The following is a 7,389-nucleotide window of genomic DNA, read 5'->3' on the forward strand; positions in this document are numbered from 1 at the left end:
TTTCACAATCTTCTGAAGTCCTGAGACCATCTAATTTGATCATTTTAAACATAATGAAACTGAATACAGTGAATGCTGACGTTACCCTGGACACATACAGTTTACCAGTGACATGTCTCAGTAACTACTAATCGGGGCATGAAAAGTAAGCTCCCATCCCTCACATTGGGACTAACTCTAGGTTTCCATTCACATGGCTCTATCCATGGGATCAAACTGAAGCTAGTCTCTGGCTATTCCTACAGCCTTACTTTTTCCTTTTTCCGGCCCTCCTCACCTCCACCCACTTCCCTTCTGCTGCCCCGCAAAGTCACATAACAAAACACCTGCCTCAGGCACTGCTTCTATAGAACTTGACCAAAGAAAGAAAGAAAGAAACTGAGGTTACACAAGGAGCAGAGTCAGGGTCCAATCCCAAGTTGAATTGCACTTGTTATTGTCGTTGTTAGGTGCCATCGAGTAGTTCAGACTCATAGCTACCCTATATACAGCAGAACAAAACATGGCCTGGTCCTGAGTCATCCTCCCAATCCTTGGTATGCTTAAGTCCATTGTGATAGCCACTGTGTCAATCCATCTCATTGAGGGTCTTCCTCATTTTTGTTGACCTGCTACTTTACCAAGCATGCTGTCCTTCCCGAGGGACTGATCTCTCCTGATAACATGTTCAAAGTGTGTGAGACGTAGTCTCGCTATCCTTGCTTCTAAGGAGCATTCTGATTGTACTTTTTCCAAGACAGATTTGTTCCTTCTTTTGGTAGTCCATGATATATTCAATATTCTTCTCCAACAACACAATTCAAAGGCATTGATTCTTCTTTGGTCTTCCTTATTCATCGTCCTGCTTTCACATGCATAGAAGGGGACTGAAAACACCATGGCTTGGGTCAGGTGCATCTTAGTCGTCAAGGTAATAACTTTGCTTTTCAACACTTTAAAGAGGTCTTTTGCAGCAGATTTGCCGAATGTTTATGTGTCATTTGATTTCTTAGCTGCTTAGCCATTATGTTATTTTGTCATTTTAGAATAACCTGGTTATAGGAGAGTCGGGGATTCTAGCTCATAAGTATTTTTTCGCTTTGATGCAAACTAGAAAGCCAGGCCCAAAGCAGATAATTTAATTACTGAAAAGCAGGTATGCACTTGAAAATGTTTTTCAAGGCTGCCTTCATGTTCCTGTTTCTCAGGCTGTAGACGAAGGGGTTCATCATGGGAGTTACCATAGTGTACATCATTGAAGCCACTGCAGTCTTCCTGGAAGAGTATGTAAATGCAGCACTAACACACGTACCTAAGCCTGTTCCATAGAACAAGGAAACAACTGAGAGGTGGGACCCACAAGTGGAGAAATCTTTATACTTTCCACCTGCTGAAGGCATTCTCAAAATGGAAGAAGCAATTTGAGTATAAGAGAAAATGATTCCAGAGAGAGGAACACCACCTAGTATGGTAGCTGCCAAATATAAGAAGATGCTATTGAGGAGGGTATCAGAACAGGCAATCTTGATGATCTGAACAACTTCACAGAAGAAGTAGGGAATTGCCCGATCTGTGCAGAAAGACAGGTTCAACACTATGAGACTGTGGATCAAGGCATCCACAGTGGTAATGGACAAGGAGAGTAGAATCAGCAGACCACAGAGGCGGGGGTTCATGATGGCTGTGTATGTCACTGGGTGACAAATGGCCGCTTAGCGGTCATAGGCCATTACTCCCAGGAGAAAACTTTCCAGACTAGCAAAAACCAAGACAAAGCAGACCTGGGTGAGGCAGCCTGCATACGTGATGCTCTGATTCTGTGTTTGGAGATTCACCAGCATGTTTGGGATTGTGGTAGTGCTGAAACAGATGTCAGTGAAGGACAAATTGGCAAGAAAGAAATACATGGGGGTGTGGAGGTGAGGGTCAGAGCTGACAGCCAGGATGATGAGCAGGTTCCCCAAGACAGTGATCAGATATATGAACAGAAACAGGGCAAAGAGAAGGGGTTGCAGTTCCAGATCCTCTGTCAGTGCCAGGAGAAGGAATCCAGAAAAACTTGTTTGATTTTTAGGTTTCATATTGTTGATGAATCTGATGGAACAGATCAGGTGACAAGACAATCAAGTGCGTGGTCCCTATACCAGCAGTAGCTGCATCACCAAAGGTAAACAGCACCTAGGGCAGGGTCATGAGAAATTGAGAAGAATAGAAAGTTGGTGTCACCTGTGTGCATATTATTTTATTATTTAATAAAAAATATGTGAATTTGGTCAATAGCTGAGCATCAACATTTATTTATTCTGCAAAGTGTTGATAAGGTGTTCATTTTTTTTTTTTTTTACACTATCTGAGTTCTTATGATCATTTTAAATATTTTGTAATTTTATAGGAAGAAATGCCTGGTAACCTATTTCTGAAGATTAGCCAATAAAAACTCTGTATTAAAATGGTTCAATTCACAACCAAGTATGAGGATGGCACAGGACATGGCAGCTTTTGGTTCTGTTGAGCAGGAGTTGCCATGTGTCAAGGGCCCACTCACTGGCAGCTAACAAAAACAACAGGGCCCCTGCAAACTTCGTTGTGGGCTTAGATTTCTTGCCCAAGGGGCATATTCTAACCAAGTCTGGATGGGCACACTTACTCCAAGGAAAGATCCATCTTTACAAAGAAAAATGTATCCTCCCAGACATGAAACATCAGTAAAATTATTTTCTTCAAAAATTTGGTAATATTACAGAGAAAAACAAAAGAGGGAGGCACTCTGAAGTGTCTCTTGCAGACTTCATGTTTTTGCTCCTCTCCGAGATTAGAGCCAGGTGATAGCAATAATACAAATGCGTTTTAAGAACCAGGGTGGGTAGATAAGGCAAACCTGATAACCCTATTTCATCACCATAAGAATGCAAGAAAATATCACAGAATTTTAACACAGTCATCATGTTGGAGAAGGGGCGATTTCTGTTCAGGAGGAAAATGGTCTTTACCATTATAGAGACAGAATTAGAGAACTGGTAGAATTGGAGCTTCTTGGGACTGGTGCAAAGATAGAAGGAAACATGTCAGGAAGAGAGAAGACAGGCAGGAGTCCATGGGAAACTTGAGTTCAATCATTTCATGCATGTACTCTCAACACAGTTTCCCCGGAATGAACCTGTGGTAAAACACCTGTCCTTATTTCCAAACAATAACTAAGCAACTTTAAGTTACCTGGCTGGCGTCGCCGTAGAATGATGTTGATAAATCCCCTGGATGGTGAAGGTGGAGGATGTGTTCTGAGGAAAGGCAGAGAGATTGAGTGGGACACCTGGCTCCTGGGCTTCAGGGTTATCTGTGGGTGGAGTCTTGGGTGTGCTGCTCCCTGCCTGGGGGAGGGATGTTGAGTGAGGTGGTCACAGGCAGACTATTTGCAGTCTCTGTATCCCTGGGGGCTCAATATCCAAAGCTCCTCATTAAGTAAGCACTTTTATTGTCATTCTGATCCCAGGACAGTGAAAATCCTGAAAGACCAAGTCTTTAGAATGTGAAATTCAGGATGGCTGATTCCTTGCCCCTGTAAGATCATGCCATTTTTCTCTCTGTTTCTGCTAACCTCCATGTCAACAACATGCACACATGGACACAAAAGCCTTCTCCGCCTGGGTTCCATTTGTCTTCTTTTTTTTTTTTTTAACACAACTTGACAGCAACTGTATCTTACGAGTTGCATTAGGACCCTGACTCCTATTTTAGGTGTGAAGATATAGTTATGTATATGGTTATAATATATTTATCAACACCCATGAAAGCAGCAGTCTAGAAACCAAATGACAAATTGCATTGGGCAAATCTGCTGCAAATGATCTCTTCAAACTGCTGAAAAACAAAGATGTTAGGTTGAGGACTAATTGTCCTTGACCCAAGCCATGGTATTTTCAATCACCTCATACGAACGTGAAAGTTGGACAATGAATAAGGTAGACCTAAGAAGAATTGATGTCTTTGAATTATGGTAAGGAAAAGAATATTGAATATAACATGGACTGCCAGAAGAATGAACAAATCTGTCTTGGAAGAATTAGAGCCAGAATGCTTCTTAGAAGCTAGGATGGTGTGACTTAATATCATGTACATTGGACAAGTTATCTGGAGTAACCAGTTCCTGGAGAAGGACATCATGCTTAGTAAAGTAGAGGGTCAGCAAAAGAGAGGAAGACCCTCAACAAGACGAACTGACACAGTGGCTGCAATGATGGGCTCAAGCATAGCAAGGATTGTGGGGATGCCACATGCCTGGGCAGTGCTCCCTCCTGTAGCACATACTGTCACTGTGAGTCAGGACTGATTCCATGGCACCTAACAGCATAACAACATAATATATTTATAAAAAGAGTTAAGATAGTGTAAAATGCAAGTAGTGTTTTTTTGTTTGTTTGTTTCTGAGAGTCTTTGTTCCCTGAACCTTACTGTATCATTTTGTATATTTTATATACAGCATGTTCTAAGCTCTTCTCTGTGGTCCATTCTGACTGTGATCACTGGAGATAGACTCCCTTTTGATGTTTCCATAACCAGTGTTTCCAATTTCATCACAATTGTTTCAGTGTACATTTTTCTTCATATTAGTGGAGGTTGGCTTGATATTTTGGCTCTTGATTTTTAATGGAGTTGTGAGAAATCACAATGTCATTGGCTAGGAACTAGGATACAGGTGCATTCATACTCTTGGTAGATTTAGTTAGATAACTGCCAATATTTAATAGGTGATTGTGCTCCATTTAGAGTCTACTTAAAAGTCTTTTACCTTTAATGAACTCAAAATTTTTGTGTTTATTAATTTATTTTACCACATCTTGCTATTTCTATATAAACTTTCTTAATATATAGTTTTCTTCATATCTTTTATGAAAACTAAGTTGAGAAGATGATATTGTGATGTCATTCTTTGCTATTCACTTCAAATACATGAAATAATAAACTAGAAGAAAATATAGCTGGTCTCAAAAAAAAAAAAAAAAAAGAAAAATTTCCATTACCACAGAAAGACCTGAAATATAAAAATACAAGTTAAGTTTTCCAGGTACCATAAAAGGAACTCAAATATAAAATGATGAGTAAGCTGAGCCAAGAATTTATGTCCACAGTAAGAAGCTTTAGCTGGAATTTACTCTTTCAGTTAATGAGGACTAAATGTTCTAGAAAAATATGTGGCGTTGAAGCTAAGGACAGAGATAGAATGTCTTTATTGGAAATATGTAGATGAATACAAGAGTTGTGAACACTGACTGGACCCATGACTATGGACTTAGACCAGCTGAAAGTTTCAGAAAACCTCCAAGGAGAAGATAATCCAAGCTACCTTTTAGCCTGGTGGTTGGATTTGTGATAGCCTCAATATTATTGAGCTGGGGCGGAGTCAATGAATGAAATTCAGACTTAGAAGAGTGATGATTGGCGAGGCCTCTGTGAACCTGTCTGACAATAAAGAGTGAGCATACAGATGAGAAAACACAGAGGGCAGGGAATCTCCCCATTTAAATAGAATCTGTACTTTCTAATTTAAATAATTATGAAGAAAAGCAATGCTAAAATGATAACCAACCAAAACAATAATCCAGACAAAAATCAATAATCAGATCACACAGAGGCCAGGATGGTTGTAATGTAATGAGTAACGTGGAGAATAGAAAAGATGAGATCAAAGATGCAGTGACAGGCCGATTATTCGAACAGTCTCCTGATGGCAGGGGCAGATGCAGGGTACTACGTTTAGTCACTTTGTAATAATCCTAAAGTGATGGTAGCTAGGACTATGGTGGACTTGCTCTGATTTTCTTCAGTTTCAGCTTGAACTTGCATATGAGTAATTGATGGTCTTTTTCACAGCTGGCCCCTGGCTTTGTTCTGACTGATGATATTGAGCTTTTCCATCGTCTCTTTCCACAGATGTAGTCAATTTGATTTCTGTGTGTTCCATCTGGTGAGGTCCACGTGCATAGTCGTCGTTTATGTTGGTGAAAGAAGGTATTTGCAATGAAGAAGTTGTTGGACTTGCAAAATTCTATCATTCCATCTCCGGCATTGTTTCTATCACCAAGGCCATATTTTCCAACTACTGATCCTTCTTCGTTTCTACCTTTCTCATTCCAATCGCCAGTAATTATCAATGCATCTTGATTGCGTGTTCGATCCATTTCAGACTCCAGCAGCTGATAAAATTCTTCTATTTCTTCATCTTTGGCCCTAGTGGTTGGTGCGCAAATTTGAATAATAGTCGTATTAACTCTTCTTCCTTGTAGGTGTATGGATATTATCCTATCACTGGCAGCGTTGTACTTCAGGATAGATCTTGAAACATTCTTTTTGATGATGAATGCAACACCATTCCTCTTTGAGTTGTCATTCCCAGCATAGTAGACTATATGACGTTCGACTCAAAATGGCCAATACCAGTCCATTTCAGCTCACTAATGCCTAGGATATCGATGTTTACACATTCCATTTCATTTTTGACGATTTCCAATTTTCGTAGTTTCATACTTTGTACATTCCAGGTTCTGATTACTAATGGATGTTTGCAGCTGTTTCTTCTCATTTTGAGTCATGCCGCATCAGCAAATGAAGATCCTGAAAGCTTTACTCCATCCACGTCATTAAGGTAGACTCTCCTTTAGGAAGCAGCTCTTCCCCAGTCATCTTTTGAGTACCTTCCAACCTAGGGGGCTCAACAAGGTGGATTGACACAGTGGCTGCAACAATGAGCTCAACCATAACAATGATTGTAAGGATGGTGCAGGACCAGGCAGTGTTTTGTTCTGTTGTGCATAGGGTCACTATGAGTCGGAACCGACTCGATGGCACCTAACAACAACAACAACAGGACCATGGTGATAACAGTGGAGGTGGTGAGATTTGGTGGGATTCTAGATATGTTTTTCTTTTGAAAGAATGGGCACATGGTATAAAAAAAGAGAATTCAAAGACAATGCTTGGTGTGAGAAAACTGCTCAGCATCTGAAAGAGTGGAGTTCCCATTAACTGTGATAGGAAAGACTGTAGGCAAATATATTTGGAAGTTTAATATCAGGGTTGTAGTTTGGAGAGAGTTGAGTTTGAGGTACCTGTGAGGCAGCCACTTGAGAAGTCAAGTAGGAAGCTGGGTATTCCAGTCTGAAATTTAGGGGAGTGTTCCTCTCTGGAAACAAAAATTTCGGAGTCGTTGGAGTGCAGATGACTTTTAAGGCCATGGGTCTGGATGCTATTGCAAAAGAGTCAGGGTAGCTGGAGCAAAGAGGATTAGGAGTGAGCCTTAAGGCCCTCCATGGCTTGAGGTTGGAAAGATGATGAGGACACATCAAAGGAGGCTAGTGGCCAGTGAAGTAGGATAAAAACTACAATAATATGTAACACTGAAAGTGAAGTACATTA

The 7,389-nt window shown here is 40.5% G+C and overlaps 1 pseudogene; it reads right to left on the reverse strand.

The window, feature by feature from the left end:
* Nucleotides 1-887: 887 nt before the first annotated feature.
* Nucleotides 888-2,402, reverse strand: LOC100664238 (olfactory receptor 7G2-like; annotated as a pseudogene).
* Between the last annotated feature and the right edge of the window lie 4,987 nt (nucleotides 2,403-7,389).

Source organism: Loxodonta africana, chromosome 3, assembly GCF_030014295.1.
Source record: "Loxodonta africana isolate mLoxAfr1 chromosome 3, mLoxAfr1.hap2, whole genome shotgun sequence".
Classification (NCBI taxonomy): domain Eukaryota; kingdom Metazoa; phylum Chordata; class Mammalia; order Proboscidea; family Elephantidae; genus Loxodonta; species Loxodonta africana.